Source organism: Chenopodium album, chromosome 24, assembly GCF_948465745.1.
Source record: "Chenopodium album chromosome 24, dcCheAlbu1.1, whole genome shotgun sequence".
Classification (NCBI taxonomy): Eukaryota; Viridiplantae; Streptophyta; class Magnoliopsida; order Caryophyllales; family Amaranthaceae; genus Chenopodium; species Chenopodium album.
In genome coordinates, this window is record NC_137857.1 from 14,304,205 (window position 1) to 14,320,962 (window position 16,758).

The 16,758-nt window shown below is 38.5% G+C and overlaps 1 pseudogene across 1 annotated transcript; it reads left to right on the forward strand.

The window, feature by feature from the left end:
• The first annotated feature begins 9,974 nt into the window (after nt 1–9,974).
• On the forward strand, nt 9,975–16,061 carry LOC145611673 (caffeoylshikimate esterase-like; annotated as a pseudogene). The gene is made up of 8 exons (XR_014106429.1): nt 9,975–10,077; nt 10,901–11,014; nt 11,334–11,467; nt 11,567–11,713; nt 11,822–11,952; nt 12,706–12,843; nt 14,366–14,448; nt 15,042–16,061. The product of XR_014106429.1 is annotated as a caffeoylshikimate esterase-like (transcript).
• Nucleotides 16,062–16,758: the final 697 nt, after the last annotated feature.

Below are 16,758 nucleotides of genomic sequence, written 5' to 3' on the forward strand. Positions count from 1 at the left end.
ATGCGGCTGTCCTTGCCCCTGGACGGCTGTGTGCTTGGCTTCAAGTGGAGTTGGTTGATTGACTTGGGAACGTCTAATGCTGCAAAGGGCATGATACGTTTGTAAGTCAATCAATCACAGTAGTGATTGCCCCAAACCAAGTGCACAGTCGTACATTTACAGGCGTTTCCGCTTCTACCTAGACGGTAATGTCCGTCTAAGTGAAGTTCATATAGCCATTGTACGACTCTTTTGCCCCAAACGAGGATGTGTACAATTTCAATGCGAAAAACGCCAAGTAAGGAATGCAGTCGGTCGCCGACTGATGTCCATGGACATCCGGGTTTCCAACCTTAATCATTCTTTAAGTTGTTCAGGCAGACGGCTATGAATGGCTGATTCAGCCGTCCAATCGTGGCCGCCTGCATTGGTACGTAGAGTAAGCAAGTTGGCTTCTCTCTGCGACGATTGCACCCGGAGGGGTGTCGCCGGACGCCTTAGTCCATGTAGGGACAGGCGAATTTATGGGAAAATCAGCCGTCTGGTCATTGGCCTCTGGTCTTGTTTGAGACCGGCTGTGTAGCTACTAAGCGTTTTTGTGCTTAGCTTAATTATCTGGCCATTGGCCTCTTCGTCGATCAGACGTTAATTCAATTTCCAAGTATAAAACTTAGAAAAACATGTAACCCGTCTGGAATTCAGACGGGGTATAAGACAATCAAAAGTGCAAACAAAAAGCAATTTCTCATTAATGTACTTCTTGTTTACAAAAATTATTACAAAATCTCAGAAGTAGTATTTTTCAAATTATCTACGTTCCAAGTTCTAGGCAGGCGCCTGCCGTCTGGAGTTTCCAGGCGGTAGGTGCCGTCTCTTACTTCTTCATAAATCCGGTAGGGGCCTTCCCAATTAGGAGTTAGCTTTCCAAGCTCATTGGCCCTACCGGTTGCCTCCATTTTCCGTAACACTAGGTCGTCCACTTTCAAAGGGCGCCTGTGTACTCACTTGTTGTAGGCTCTTGTCATTCTCAGACGGTAAATCTCATGACGCAAGGCGGCATTTCCCCTGCGCTCTGGAAGTGAGTCCAATGCCAGGCGCATTGCCTCCCAGTTTGCCTCTTCATCATATAGCATGACTCGGAGAGTCGGCTCATAGTGCTCGATGGGCAAGACGGCCTCAGCACCGTAAACCATGAGAAATGGGGTTTCACCGGTTGCCCCCTTTGCAGTTGTCCGGATGGCCCATAGGACATGAATTAATTCTTTAGCCCATAAGCCACCGGCTCTTTCAATTTTCTTCTTTATACCGTCTGAGATCAGTTTGTTGAAGGCTTCAACTTGGCCGTTTGCTTGGGGCCGGCCAATTGATGCAAAATAACTTGAGATCCCCTGATCTCCCAACCAAGTCTTAAGCTGAGGCGTCTCAAATTGAGGACCATCATCAAACACCATAGACATAGGAACCCCATACCGGGTGATGATATTCTTTCAGATGAAAGAGATAACGTCTGATATTCTTCCCCACAGACGGCGCCAAATGTTTTGGGGTTTTTTGTACGTACCCGAATGGAGGGTGTGTACGTCCCTCGGGAGACAGATCCGCAATGCAACACTCGAACGGCCCGGACACCTGCAAAACAACGGACCCCGGGGGGTCAGAGGTCCGCCTCCGACGATCAAGTCAGTGATCGAAATAATGTATTTTAGAGAGAGAGAAAGTAGAGAGAAGGGAGAGTAATTGTGGGGGGCATTGCCCTTGGAGAGAGAATTGGATCCCCTGAAACTGATGTAAAGATCAGTATTTATAGAGCATTGGGATATGTGCCTCTTAGGTTATTTAACCTAAGTAGATTGGCTTTCCCATCATTTTACGGTTTCTAGGGTTGTGGGCTTAGAGCCCATTTTCACCCTTCTATCATTGAGTGACACGTGTCATGCTCTAATTGGCTCATTGAGCGCTGAGCTTGCGGACAGGTGTCGAGGTGGCATTGGTCCACATATAGGGGTATTTTTACCCCAAACATTAGCCCCTCGAAAGGGGTAATTTCTCTTTTAAGAGGAGTTACTCCTTTCGAAATCAAGGCTTTATTATCCGCTTGTTCAAAAGCTCTATGGGCGGCATATGTCTAGTTCAACAAAAGAGAGATTTGATTAACTTGGAAAATTTGATACCTTAAAGGGTATGATATTTTCTAAGTTAATCAATCATAATAATGATTGCCGCCTGAACTAGACAGATGACGACTTTTATTTCTTTTAGCCCAACTATGGTGGTGATATGACCTTTGGGTAACTTAGAATATTTTTGAGACGTTTGACATCCCATAAGACAAGAGGCAAATGGCCGCCTGACTCTTCACAGGGCAGGCGGCGAATGCCGCCTGGGGACAGGAGGCAAATAGCCGCCTGGCTTTTCATAGGGCAGGAGGCAAATGGCCGCCTGGCTTTTCATAGGGTAGGAAGCGAATGCCGCCTGGAGGCAGGAGGCAAATGGCCGCCTGACTTTTCATAGGGCAGGAGGCAAATGGCCGCCTGACCTTTCATAGGGTAGGAAGCGAATGCCGCCTAGGGGCAGGAGGCAAATGGTCGCCTGACTTTTCATAGGGCAGGAGGCAAATGGCCGCCTGACCTTTCATAGGGTAGGAAGCGAATGCCGCCTGGGGGCAGGAGGCAAATGGCCGCCTGACTTTTCATAGGGCAGGAGGCAAATGGCCGCCTGACCTTTCACAGGGTAATCCAATTAAACTTTCAATGTCCCTTTACCCCATTGGGAGGACTTGTATAATTTCAGAAGGTAATCTAAGTTAGAACTTCGGTCGGTCACCGGCTGATGTCTTTTGGACATCCGGTTGTCGAAACTTGGTCGTTCCTTAGATTGCTCAGATCAGACGGCTATGGATGGCTGATTTAGCCGTCAAATTGTGGCCGCCTGCATTGGTACGTAGAGTAAGCATGTTGGCTTCTCTCTGCGACGATTGCACCCGGAGGGGTGTCACCGGACACCTTTGTCCATGTTGGGACAGACGAATTTGTGAAAAAGGCAGCCATCCGGCCATTGGCCTCTGGTCTAGGTTGAGACCGGCTGTATAGCCACTAAGCGGTTTTGTGCTTAGCTTAATTATCTGGCCATTGGCCGCATGTCACTTGGACGTTGAATTTGATACTAAGTTTCAAACTTAGTTTATTATCAGACCATTGGTCTCACGTCACTTGGAGGATAGTTTAGCTACTAAGTTTCAAACTTAGTTTATTATCCGGCCATTGGCCTCACGTCACTTGGACGTTAATTTAGCTACCAAGTTTCAAACTTAGTTTATTATCCGGCCATTGGCCTCACGTCACTTGGACGTTAAATTTGCTACTAAGTTTCAAACTTAGTTTATTATTGGAGTTTGGACGATCCGTCAGATTATATTGAAATTCAATCAATGAATCGATAATAACAATTATAATAATAACAATAATAATGAAGACTATCATTACTATCTTAATGCATTAATATTATTGGAGGGAATAAAATCGCATCATATGGTTACCTCCAATATTCAAACGCTTGGCGCGGCTTTGAATTGCTTTGAAAGCTTAAGAATCGGAGCCGGAGATATCGCAAGCTCCTTATTGTAGTACCATGCGGCATTTGTCATTTCATGCCGCTTGGTTAGAACTTAATTTGCCGCTTGTGCTAGCTTATACATGGTTGAACACAAGTTCTCGAAGGTTGGCCGGCTTTGGGATGTCATGCAACTGAGCTTGAAGAATGATTTTAATCACTAATTACACAGGCCGTTATTTTTCATGCCAATGATTTGAGCTTCTTTGCAATATTATAGGTCGTGCGGCTCCATGATTACCGAGTGAGTGAGCTCAACCAATGAGATATGGAATTGAAGTTTGCTGCTAGAACATCCTTGGTAGCCAAGTTCTCGAACTCAAGTAAGTAATTAGAGATTACTTGCTCACTACTTAGACGGCATACATATAGCCACAGCCGCTTGACCAAGCTTGCATATTGATAGCCACAGCCGCATATAAACTTGAGTAACATGTAATGTCAGGCGCTTGATCCAAGCAGCCCGTACATCACACACAGCCGGCACTTGGAACAAAACAGTCATGGAATTCGGCTATGAGCTTGAACAAAGCAACCATTGCATGGCAGCTGGCTTAATCGAGGCAAGAAACAGCCCCACGACCGGACTTAATCAAGGCAGGAAGCAGCCCCTCATCCAGGCTTCATTGATTTATTAAGCTTTCGAGCCATGCGCGTGCCCTCATATGGAGCTTTGCAGTATGCCAGTCGGTTAGGAAAGGACCCGACATTTTTTATTTCCATGTTCTCCTTCAGGCTAGCTATACATGCGACAATTTATACAAGGAAATAGCTTTGATGAACAGCCTCAAAATACTCCCCTTGAAGCAGCTGCCCGTCTGAAGAGAACTTCAAGCATGCTTTTTGAGTGAATTGTATATTATTCTCGTACATGAGAATAATAAATGAGAAGTTTAATAGTGGATTGCCACCTAATGCTCTCAAAAGGAGCTTTGCCTTGCTGTCACAGTGCCGAATGTGGCTAATAATCTTTTAGTATGCTACTTATGTATATTATATACTAAGTGCTGCATGCTTTTTCCACAAAAATGTATATGTACATAGAAATGATAGAGAAGTTAGGCGGGTTTTTTCACAATTTCTTTTCTTCTTCTTTTTTTTAGTAATAAAATCATAATAATGATTTCCAATTTTGCAAGATAAAGAGGCTCAAGGCTGATACGGTATTGAATACCGTCTAAGGCAGCTCCCATTATTGAAGTTCTTCAATGATGATACAATCGGTATTAAGGAACGACTCACTACCTTGCTCACCCTTAAATTTTTGGGTGAAAATATGACCATAGACAGCCCCATCAGCCGGTTTTGAGGATGAACAAAGCAGCCCCGCAGCCGGGCTTGGTTGAGGCATAAAGAAGCCACACAGCCGGCACTATTGAGGCAGGAAACAACTACTTCAGCCGGAATTAGTTGATAAGCCTGGGTGCCCATACAGCCGGCTTTTGTGACGAGCAAAGCTGGCAGTACAGCCGAAGTAAACTAAAGAGACAATGCTTGATGATTTTTTAACCAAAACAGGGGGATGTGTTGATGAACAACGCAGTCCCTGCCATCGTGCTCAAAGAACAAAAGACACAGCCGCTCTTAATGAAGAACCAAGCAGCCCCTTCGGCTGGTCTTGAGAATGAACAAAGCATCCCCCGGCTGGGTATATTTGACGAGCAATTGAGCCTTGGCAACCGGGGTAAATTGGCGAAGAGAGCTGCAACTACAACCGGAGTTGAGGTTTGAACAAAGCAACCATGCCGCCTGCATTGCAACTGTGTGGAGCTGATTATGGCTGCTCATTTAAGTACAAAATGATGGTAGCCGGCATAAGATCCGTCTTCATTATTGTTGCTTTCAACATCATCATTTCCGAACTAGGAGGAGCTTGGTATTCAACCGTTTGGGTGAATATGTGAGCATTCTCAAGTCTTTATTTTACATAGGGGGCCATATCATAGGAAGCCGAGTGACTAAGCGCATTGATCAGGTTCCAACTTGAAGCCGCTTGCTCCCTCATGGTCAATTTGACAATATTGCCGAGCCTAACTTGTTAAGGCAATAAATAATGGAGCTTTTCCTTTTTTCCACCAAAGTTGTATGTTCATGCAAAATAGTAGAACATCAGTTAGGCGGATTTTTTTTTTTTATTTTTTTTTTTTTTTTTTATTTTTTATCATAGTAATGATGAGTAGTATAGCAGCCGTTGCAACCGGCTTAATTTCCGAGAAATGATGCTCCATGTCGCCTGCATTTTGCCGCCTGAACTTACTTTCAATCGGGCTCTTACTATCAAGCGCAACCCGGCTGACACCATTGAGGCATTGATAATGGTAACCGGCTGCTATGATACGAGTCGGCATATTCGCCGCTTGTATCTTATGCTTATAAGAGAGTTGTTGGATGACAATAGGTACCAAGCAACCCCGGCTCACGCACATGAACCAACCAACTCGACATTGGAGCCGCTTGAGTCGACTATAGAGCCGCTAGTGTATGCTAACACAAGAAATCAGCTAGGCTGTCTAGGTAGCTCAACGGCTGGTCCTAGAAGCTATATGTCATCCATACCCTTGATACCTTGATGCTCAACCCGGTTGCCAACTTGCGTATGAATCGATAGCATGTAGCATTGGGTGTATTGAGCAATGTTGAATGAATGTGCCGCATGACACTCATAGGCGGCTTTGAATGATATGCAACTGTGGAGCTTACTTTCAATGTAGTGAATATACAAGCTGCTCATGAAAGTATGTATTAAAACTTGCCGCCTATGCTATTTTAATGCATGATGACTCTAGTGTAGCTTATGAAGCTTAATGAATCAAACTTGCTAGCTGTCAAAAACTTGGGAGTATGGAAATGCATGAGTATACTTGCCGCATGCATGTACCCTACTAATAACAAGAGTTTTCTCTTGAAAAGCAATTGTATAATGTTATAAAAATAATATTACAATTGGTGATATTGATAGTATCAAACTATCAATCAAAGATAGCATGTGGCCACCTGTCTGAGCATCAATGCCGGCTGTATGATCCGGCTGGGTGGCCTGAGCATGCGGCCGACTTATTATATGAGTCGGATTGAAAGTGGAGTTGGCCAATTTAGCCGTCTCTCCCCTAATAAAGTTTAGATTAAACGACATTGCCCTTTAACCTTCAAATATGCATAATTTAGTCTGACAGGCCTTTTTGGCCGCCTGACTATCGACACTCAGCCTCATGACGCCCGATGTACTTGACATCCGGCCTCATGACGCCTGCTGCCTCCCAAAGGAGGCTCCCCTCTTGAGTCGGTGATCCACAACCGTTGTGCCATTACTGATGTGTCTCCCCACAGACGGCGCCAAATGTTTTGGGTGTTTTTGTCCCTCGGGAGAGTTACAGCTCGAAGACTGGTCCGGAGTGGCCTGTACCTGCAAGACAAACGGAGACACCTGTTGGTTGGTGCTCCGCCTCCGACGATCAAGTTAGTAACTTGAAAGGAGAGAAAAAGGTGCGGAAATTTAGGTGGGGATCTGCTAGGATTTCTAGCTCAGTTGTCTTTATCAAAGGGACAATTTGTAATAAATGGAAAAACGTGCCCTCCAAAAGAGGGGAATCCCCCTATTTATAGGGTCCTTGGGATTTATGCCCCTGATTAGGTGACAGAACCCTAATCAGAGATGGGCTGCGCCGCATTGCGGCTTTCTCGGGATTTGGGCCTGAAGGCCGACTTTTTCCCCCAAATATCCGGAATGACACGTGTCAAACAGGGATAGGTCCATTTTGGACCATCCCCGGGCTGACATATGTCACCCTCTGATTGGGCCACACGGAGGGGCAAAATTACCCTAAACAATAATAATAAATCATCGATACATCAATTAATCATATCATAAAGGGCTTTCGCTACGTATTACAATCACAGAATTAATCTACCGGTATTAAATATCATCTCTCGAATCTCGACTTAACCATTTATAAATTAACCTGCCTATTGAAACTAAGCCTAAATATCAATTCTCATCTCTCGAATCTCGAATCAAAATTGTTAAACTCATACGAATTAAATTAAATCTGGCCAAATCTAACCGCATAACATTAAATCAATCAATAGGAAATTAATCAAGCATTGATAATTAACAATAATAAATTACCCCTTCATATTATTTATGGATCCCCACAAACCCTAGAAAGAGAACTACTCACGCATAATTAAATCTAAACTAATTAAAGCAATTAAACAAGTCATAGTGAAAGAAAGAAAATAAATAACTGAGACTTAAGGAGAAGAAATCATTATTACCAAAGTTAAAGGAATAAGAGATGGAATTAAACCAAGAGTTGTAGAGAGAGAAACTAATAATAAAAGTTTAAGAGGAGAGAGAAAGAGAAAAGTTAGAAAGAGAAAGAGAGAGTAAGAGTAAGGGAAGAAAGAAAAGAATAAGAGTAAGGTGAAAAGAATACTAAACTCGATTAACAAAAGCGTATAAATACTAACTAGAAAAACCTAAACTAAATCGAACTTAAAACGACGCTAAACTGCTTCTTCAGAAACACGCGCCCGATCGGGCGGTGACACGCGCCCGATCGGGCGAGGCACCGCCCGATCGGGCCTGCCTTTTTCTCGTGGGCTTCACTTCTCGCGCCCGGTCAGGCGCGACTCCGGGCGAAGGACTGTTGCGGTCTTGTTCTTCTACTGCCCGGTCGGGCGCGCCTTCAGACGGAGACCCTTGCACCGGGCGGTGACACTTCGGGCTACTTGGACTCCTCGTTTGGGCTCAAAACTTGGCCCAAACCAAATATCCTCCCTGGGGCGTGAATACTCGGTCCAAATGTCTCATCTTCACATAAGTCGAGCCCTTAATCATCGGCTTGATGACTCTAACCGATCTTAGGCTACGAAAGATGGTCGTGCTCCTCCAATGCTCGTAGTTGCTTCGTAAAAATCCCGGGAAAATGCTCCAAACGTGCAATTCCCTACAAAAGTCAACCAAAACTACGAAAACACTAGAAAACATCAATTAGTAATAAAAATGGCTCTAAAGAGCTAAAAACACTACCAATTATGACTAAGGGACGGGGGAAAAATACTATATAAAATGGGCTTATCACCGTACTAAAAAAATGTCTCTCTTACTTTGATCTTTGTTCTTTAATTTATAATTATTTTGATTCTATTTTTTTTATTTCCCTTAATTAACTCGTTCTTTTGGAGATTATGTTTATTTTATTTTAGCAAATTCGATTATGAACCCCTCAATCCTAAAAGCAAATTCGATGAACTTGTTCTAAGATTTGCCTAGAACAACAAAGTATTAAAAATCGCTCCTAAATAAGCTTATGTGCCACAAATGAAAAACATGTCATGTCATAATTTTAGTTTTAGTTTTTCTTAACCAAATAAATAAATAAATAAATAAATAAATAAAATGACACTTTTAATAGTTAACTAGTGAATAGCCCGGGCGTTGCCCCGGATTACTACTTTTATAGTTATACAACTGCTAATTTCAAAGAGCATTGAATAGTTTGTATGCATTATGTGTCTTCATTACTTTGTAGTATAATATTATTTATTGTGAAAGGTTAAAGCATAATTGACAATAGCCTAGATGGTTAAACAATAACCTTTCTTCTAAGAGGTCAAGTGATCGAACCCTTGCATCCATATATTTTTTTTCAATATAGTTGAGACATGGAGTATTATTGTTGGTTGTGTGGATGATGTGGCATATTGAGGAGTTGAATGGATGACGTGACATAATAAGGAGTTGAGTAAGTGATGTGGCAAAATGGAGGGGTCTACGTGGCGTATAGATGTTTTTAGGAACGCCTTTTAATATATTAGTATAGATACTCACATTTTTAGTCAAAGTGTTGCAAATTTTTTGAAATGGAGGAAACATGTTACAATAGAAATGCTTTTTGTATTATTTAGACTTGAACAAGAACTGTATAAGAAGTCTCGTCAAAAAAAAAAAAAAAAAAACTGTATAAGAAGTCTTGGCATCTTAGTCAATTGTTAACTGTGTTTCGTGTTTCACTAAAATATATGTAAATCATATTAAGTAATTGTTTACATGTTAAATCGCACTATGTAACTTTAAAAACTTTTTGGTCGTTATATCTTAAATTACACAATTTTAATTTATTATGTTATATCTTTTAAACCTTTTGGTTTAAATAAGTGACATCATCTACGATAATGCTTCCATAACCATTATAAAAATGCAAAAATAAGCTACTGTAGCTTATGAATAGTAATTTCTGGTGCTATTACATAGATGCCCTTACAATTAATGAATTGCCCAAATTGCCCTTGCTTAATCAATTGCCTTCTGTGATAGCTGTAACACACCGACTTTCCCTCTCTCTGTTTTCATCTCAGAAGGAAAGGGTCAGAGCATTTGATTAAGCAAGGAGAGAGAAACCTAGAGAGAGAAAAATGCAGTACCTCGCTCAAGACCATCGATCATCGCTTTCGACGATGGGGCTTTGATTCTTCTCAGCGTTTGAGGTTCGATCTTGTTTCTCTCTCTTGATTTAGTTTCAAATTTTTGGGTTTGATTGTTTGATTGTCATGGATTTTGCATATATGTTCCTGTTGTTTTTGATATGTTCAATGTGTATTCGAATTTTTTGGGTTGAATCTTTGTGGGTGTATTTGTATTGCAATTGTAGATGTCGGTTTTCTGGGTTTTTATTGTTCTTGATTTTTTTTAATTTTTTATTAATATATTTATGTGGATTCCCATTTCGTAGTATAATTCATGCCAATTATTATTTTCTAAAAATGAAGTTATAATCTGGGGTTGTTTTGGGTATGAATTTTGATTTTATTGGCGAATGATTGAGAGGCATATTGAACATGTAAATCTTGAAAGTTAGCTAAATTTTATTGGTGTATTTGTTTTTGATTTTTTGTCGTTGTTTTGGGTATGAATTTTGATTTATTGGCGAATGATTGAGAGGCATTTTGAACATGTAAATCTTGAAAGTTTGCTAAATTTTATTGGTGTATTTGTTTTTGATTTTTTGTCTTTATTTTTCCCATTGGTTTTCGATTATTTTGGGGTTTATTTAATCAGTTTGTTTCTACTTTTTGGCTTTCGTTTTTTGGGTTGAATTTGAGTGATTTATCGTTCCGATCTGCTTTCATTGATTTCCATCAAAATACTGCTCATGTTTTATTCAAGGTGATTTTTTTTCTTTTTTATTTCTATATTTAGAAAATTTTTATACCCATTAATTTCTTATTATTATTACCAATTTTGGATGCTTTTTGAAAGTTCATTGACTTGACTTTGACTGACGTTTGACTTTTGCTTTACTTTGGGTAGCTTGCTCCTCCTGGGATCAGAACAGAAGAGACAATTATGCTAATCTTGCATGATTTGTTTTGTTCAAGTTTTATTAATTCATGTGACAACAAAATGCTTCAATTGTTAACAAATGTAGGTGTTTGTTTTTGTTTAGGTTCAGTCACCTCAAATCGCATAAAATTCAACCATTTGTGAATATAACTTTTATGTGATTTGGAGCGACTAAATTTGTTGTAATACCGATTTTACGAGTATTATTTTTAAACTTGTTGTACACAATACACCCGTTTAGAATTTAGACAAGAATTTGTAAAATGAATTAACTTGAGAGTGGGAAATAATGTTAAAACATATTTGTTTTAATTATGTGGGTTATACTCTTTTTTTTTTTTTGAAAAGAAATTATATGGGTTATATTGATGAGAATGTTGTTTATTTATATATTATGTAGTGGTACGAATTAAATTCGAAAGGACAGGAGATTTTTTGTAAGAGTTGGTTGCCAAAAGAAGGAGAACAAATCAAAGGTGTTGTTTGCTTTTGTCATGGATATGGTGATATATACTTGAACATTTCTCTTTGAAGGTAATATGGGGTTTGGACTATATTACAACTAATGTTGAATGCTTAGATGAATTTTGGTATTATTGAAGTTTATTGAGATGAAATTCGTGTTTATTATAGGTATTGCAAGAAGAATTGCAGGATCTGGGTATGCAGTATATGCCGTGGACCATCTTGGTTTTGGTCTTTCTGATGGATTGCATGGTTACATTGCAAATTTCGGAGTTTTAGTTGATAATGTGATTGAACAATATGCTAAAATTAAAGGTCTGTTGGGTTATATTAGTGTGGCTTGTTTTATGATGATTATTGTCTCTTTTCTTCCCTACTATTTTTAAATGGATGAGCTGATTGAATTCAGTTTTGATATGATAGGAAGGCCGGAGTTGCAAGGTCTGCCTCGTTTTATATTCGGGCAGTCCATGGGTGGTGCGATTGCATTGAAAACCCATCTCAAAGAGCCTGACCAATGGGATGGAATGATTCTTGTTGCTCCTATGTGTAGGGTAAGCTAACCTCAAATTGCACCTGAATATCATTATAGTTGTCTACTGAACTCTGAAACTTGATGCTTTAACCAATTTGCGCTTGATTGAATAGCATGATTGATCCTGACATAAACCTGTTTATGTTTCAAGCTGCATTTTCCATGTTCTCAAGAATGTTAATTTTTTGTTGGTCTAAGCATGCCTACTACGAGTATTTTGCATTTGTGAAGTCTCTGAACCTTGCAAAAGTTGGCGCTTTTATGGCCAAAAACCTTGCAGCTCCAAAGCTTTGTTTATATACTACGTATGACTGTCCTTGTGATTGGGAATGAGTTTCTTATGAATACAAACAGGATATTTGCAGAGAACTAAATTTTTGTGTATGTCGAGTTATTGTAGAAGTAACCATATTTTTTCAATGTTGTCTTATACCTAAAGGCATACTGTTCTTTAATTTTGTAATTGGTCTAAGGTTCATGGTCTTAATGACTTCTGAAATTTCAATGTATAAGCCATAAGATTAAGTCACTGGTAATCTCTCTGTCCAAAAGAATGGTAAGAAATTCTGAATTTGGTTTGTACCAAATTATTGTCAAAAGTTCCCTTAATGTGGGCAGCAAATGTGACATGGCCATCAAGGGTGTAACAAACTGCATGACCATTTGTTAAAAATTTATTAGCTCGCTTGTTTTCATGATGATGTTTTTATGAATACGGCATGTTCTAATTTCTGTATTGAAGATCTCTCTGACCCTTTTAGTTAGTTTTAAGGTTTCAGAGGAAGTGATGCCTCCTGCTTTGCTGTTGAAAGCAGCAAATCTCCTCTCGAATGTAATTCCAGAAGTCAAATTCTTTCCAACCCTAGACCTAGCAGAGCTTGCATTTAGAAACGAGAAGTACAGGAAATTGGTTTGTCTTTGATCTCTCCTTTAAAATCATTTGGGTCTTGGCAAGTTAGCAATTTGTAGAGTCTAACATAATGCTATTGAAAATTATGATTCCAACTGATTCACTGTCCATTTAAGTAGACCATACAAACATAATTCCCTTCATTCTCAGTTTTGATGAGTGTTTTGTATTTCTACTTTAATTCAGTAGCAATCCTCTATTTTGATTGTCGGTTTGTATTTGTTTGTGCCCTAGTGTAGACATGATGGTACATAAAAGGTATTGAAGAATTTTCTTAACCTCAAACTGCTGCATCATGACACTCTGTAAGGGTAGAAGAAGAATTGAATTGATTGTTATCCTTGTGAAGATTGTTTATACTGTTTATACTGGTTCAATAATATAAAAGAACTGATTCTTGTTTAGAGGGCTTGACATTGTCAGCTTATATCTTTCAAAAATCTATGTAACTATTGAAATAAGAGACATAAAAAAAACAGTTTCGGTTTTACTAGAATCTCAAATGAAATGTAGCACCAAACTCATTATCGTTGAAATGCAATTAGATTTAGTGCATAACCCATTAGAGATTCACTTTATTAGTTTGTATTAAACTTTTTAATTAGGTTTGATCTATCACCTTACATAATGGTGAGGAAGCTTGAGTTTGAATTCAGGGACCTTCAAAAAATTGTTAGTCGTTCCATTTTAAGCTTAATAAGTTAGAAATTCCGTGTAAACATGTAAGTATTTCTCTTGATACCTTTGTTGCTAAGAAATTGTGCAATTTGATTTACATATTTTGTGTTTTGGTTGTGTATTTATCTCTTAAGTTTTTTTTGTTGTTTCAATGTCTTGATTTCTGTAGTCTTGTGAAATGGATGTCTTTGGGAGGAGGTTTTTTTTTTTTTTTTTTTTCTCTCTTGACGGATTGTTTTTAGTTATCAAACTTCCCATGTTGTTTATTGTTATATTTAAGCTACCTAGAGTATTTACTCTTGTGTAGTTTCTTTGGCTAGGTGAAGGAATTTGGTTACGCTTTCATTATGAGTTGGCTACGTCACATGCCATTATTATGGTGCTATTTTTTTTAAAGTAATAATAGTCGGCTTTTTCAATTGATAATTATAGGGTTATATGAATTTTATGGTTATTGTATAGGAAGTGAATTGGAGCTTAATTTGCATTAGATTTTTTTGCTCTCTAATTGATTTGTATAGCTGTGAGTTATATAATTGTTGGTGCTTGGAGTTAAAGAAGGGAGGTGATAGATTTTTATGTGTATAAGTTTGGGAGTAGCGGTCTTGTCAACATACTTTGTATATGGCATTGCAGCAAACTTAATTGAGATTATTACGTACTTTTACTGAAAGTCTGTGAGAGTTATGTTCTCAAGATTAATCTTGTGTCTCCTCTCATCTTCTCTTAAATTTTGTGCATTCTTAAGCAAGTTGAAATTATTTGGTCATACTCAGCTTCTATTGAACTTACCGAACATTTTTGTACAAAGGTGTTGATTTTTTTTTTTTTGATCTTTTGGTAGGTAAGCTTGTAACGACTGCTCCCTGCATATACTGGAGGATCCACAGTTGCTTCACCAGTTCAGCCTGTCTGTTCAGTTTAATTGTGAGTTTTTATTCCTTTAAATTCTGCCTTGTAATAGGTTTGTTGCTTAAATGGTCATCTTATCTATTGATGCATGTATGATTTTGATTTTGGAACTTTTGTGGTGGAGAATTTACTTTGAGACTTTGGGCATTGTAGGAGAGTAAATTAGTTTAAAAGTGATGTCCATGTCATGGGATTGATTGCAGTTGTCTGCTGAGAAAGGAAAAGTGGTGTTGGTTTAATGTTCATGTCATGGGATTGATTGCAGCAATGTAAATAATTGTAGTACTACTAAAATATCATTGTCCTATTGAATGATTTGACATTGATTTACCGAAAAACAAGTTATATTATATTGTTACAATTCCTATAACAATTAACAATTATCAACTTGAATGGATTTACTATACTTCATGTCCAAAATTTTTAGAGCAATTTCCGACTTGAAAGTCAATGTCTTAAAGAAATTTTTATTCTCAAGTCACTACTTCTTTCTATGAGAAGTGTTCAGTTGATTGTTGATTGTCTAAAACTGTGAACAAGTCATAAAATCATTTAAACTGTATTATACCTATAAATCTATAGCCTATTCCTAATTCTTCTTGTTTCAGCAGGTTGATGAGCCAACTTAGCTTGCTCGACACCAAGGAAGAAATCAATCAACCTACCAATAAGTATGACATCAATAGAAGAATTCCGAACACCCGATTTTGAAGCCTTGTTGAAACCATTTTGGGACTTTAGGTTTGGAATGCAAACAAAAGGTGATGTGAAACATATTTACGGACAAGAGGGTGCTTAACTAAAGTGAGTCAGTAGTTTAATTATTAGATGCATACCATGTAAACTTGTACAATATATGTATACAAACCATGTAACTTCAATTTTCTTATTCGTTCATTGCTTTGTTGGATTGTTGGATGAATCTCAACGTGTGATCGGAGAACATTATGTAGAAGAGTAAGATAATCAAGGGTCATTATACTACTCTCTGCTTCTTATTGATGTATAAGAGTTCTTACAAGTTATCTCGGTATTTGTTCACCTTTCCTTGGGGCAATTATACCCCAATGTGGGGTTTGATGAATGCAGATGGTAAAAATAAAGAAAGTTAAAAGAAATGTATTGTCAAAATTGTTACTTTCTCTTTTTCTCAATAACAAATACAATAAGGAGATGAAAACTTTAAAAGTTCAGGATAGGAGTACCAAAAAAATTATTTAGAAAGTAGAATTGTAGATGAGAGAGAGACTCATAAGTTATAAAGCCATTATAAAGGGGCGCACACAAAAAAAAAAAAAAAAAAGGAGAGAGAGTTTTGGGAATTAAAGAAAAAAGAGAATATTTTCTAGAGTGTAATTTAAAAACTATTTAAAATGGTTTAAATCATAAAAGATGAGCAAGCTAAAGAGAAGAGAAAAAAAAAAAGGGATAACAAGATAGGGGGAGTAGATTTCAACAACTAGATTTGGACAAGCTAATTTCAATAATTAATAAAAGTTATTTATTGAACAATGTGATTATTTCAAGTGTTTAAAAGCACCTTTAGAATAATTTATTCAACATTATGATAGAATAGTGTTAGATTTATGAGTAAATGTGTTTTTTTGTATGTTTGTACAACTATAGTTATAGCTAACTTTAGAAAAATAAAAGGTAGGAGGTAGGAAGGGGGAGAAAAAGTGGGGCATACTCGAGTAAGAGGAGACGGAGAGTAAAAAATAAGAGGGGATGAGAAAGGAAGATAGGGGCCTAGAGAAAAAGAAAGGGAGTCGGGAAAAGGGCCGGGGGAGAGAGAGAGAAAGAAGAGACAGGAGAGAGTCGGGTGAGATAGAAGTGCCAGGGGGAGAGGGAGCAAGTGCAACCTAATAATTTTCACAGGAAGATGGAAGGACAAGAAAGAGAGTGAGAGAAAGAGTTTGGGCCAATAAAGGAACGAAGGAATGAGTGAGGGAGAAGCAAGTCGACCGATAACTTTCAAATCGATAGAAAAGAGCAATTAAGACAAGGTACGGGATAAAGAAAACAAAAAAGAGAGAGGGACAATTTAGGGCAATAGAATAATGAAAAGGCGGGACTTGTTCCTCTATCCCTTCTTCTTACCGCCTTTTTCAAATGATCCTTTTATTCACTTATTTTCATTTTACTCTACTGTTCAAAACTAATAAGTCACTTTGTAGAAGGCGAGTGAGTAGTTGTACTATACTTTATACTTTTAGAGATACATATTTAACTAACAAGATTAAAATTCTATTTACTCTACTACTTAGAACCCTAGATTCTCCCCTTTCGTAAAACAATACAATAACAACTTATTAATTTTAATTA